This window comes from Helianthus annuus, chromosome 3 (genome assembly GCF_002127325.2).
Source record: "Helianthus annuus cultivar XRQ/B chromosome 3, HanXRQr2.0-SUNRISE, whole genome shotgun sequence".
In the NCBI taxonomy this organism is placed as follows: Eukaryota; Viridiplantae; Streptophyta; class Magnoliopsida; order Asterales; family Asteraceae; genus Helianthus; species Helianthus annuus.
The window spans coordinates 51,576,483-51,577,640 of NC_035435.2; the positions used below are offsets into that span (position 1 = coordinate 51,576,483).

Genomic DNA, 1,158 nt, shown 5'->3' on the forward strand with positions numbered 1-1,158 from the left:
TGAGAGTGGTAGTGTTTCTTTTGTTATATTTGATAGAGATGTTTAGAAGCTTCTTGGATTAACGGCGAGTGACATAAGAGAGAGGCATGTTAAGGCCAATGATACTGGATTCCCTCATGAGATATTTCGATTGGTTGATAAGAAGGCTGCTTTTAAGATTGATGTTTCAGAGTTCAATCTTAAAAATGACTATCATGTTTATACTGTGCAAAAAACAACTGATGATCCAGTAATAATTGCTGAGTTGGTTGGTGGAAATGGTAATGGTGATGAAAATACTGATGAGGTAGCATATAAAATTACTTTTTCAATCTATTTATTTTTCTTTTGAGTTTTAAAAACTGGATTGTCTACTTTTTTATATGATATCATATATTATGATCCTTTAGGTTACTCAAGAGGTAGCTGACGTTAAAGACGTTAACCTTTCAGACTCTTCTCAGGTGTCTGCTGAACGAACTTCAAGGGTGAGTATTTATTTTTAAAGTACGTTTAGTACGTTTAATAAGAGTTCATTATTTTATTAAATGAGATCAATAGTTGTTTTGTGATCTGTTGAAAGGATGTTGTCTCTGTTACGGCCGACTCTTCAGCCGTTGAAGTTGAAAAGGATTCTGGATCAAGTCCCAATGGAAAGCGGATGGCTCAAGATGCTGATGTTGCCAACGTTGGTGAGCTGTCCACTAATGTGAGAAGAACCCAGAAGAAGCTGACTAAGGTTAACAATTAGATGCTTATGAAAAAAACAATTCTTATGAGAGATAAGTAGAAACCACTTATTTGAAGAATCCTTGTGGTTTTTATTTATGTCTGTTAACTGTTGTTTTAAGAAATTGTGGTTAAAAGCTTGGTTTGTAAGGGCTACAATGATGAATATGTTATGTAATGTCTATGGGTTGAATATCAAGTAAGGTTAACCTTTATTATACATTTTTGGTGATATTGATGGATTGATGAATGAAAGTTTAAACAATTGGTTAGTCGGAAAACTGTTGGGGTCTGAGATACATTAACATCTGTTAGAGGCTAAGCACTGTTATAGTGTGCTAATATCTGTTAACCCCTAAGCACTGTTAAAGATCTGTTAAAGGCTAAGCACTGTTATAGCGTGCTTCAACAGACCTTATAAGATGTTGATCATCATCTGTTAAACATCTT

The 1,158-nt window shown here is 34.3% G+C and overlaps 1 long non-coding RNA gene across 1 annotated transcript; it reads left to right on the top strand.

Moving 5' to 3' along the window:
* Positions 1-240: 240 nt before the first annotated feature.
* On the top strand, positions 241-649 carry LOC118490182. The gene is made up of 3 exons (XR_004888520.1): positions 241-286; positions 390-467; positions 563-649. It is a non-coding gene; the product is annotated as an uncharacterized LOC118490182 (long non-coding RNA).
* Positions 650-1,158: the final 509 nt, after the last annotated feature.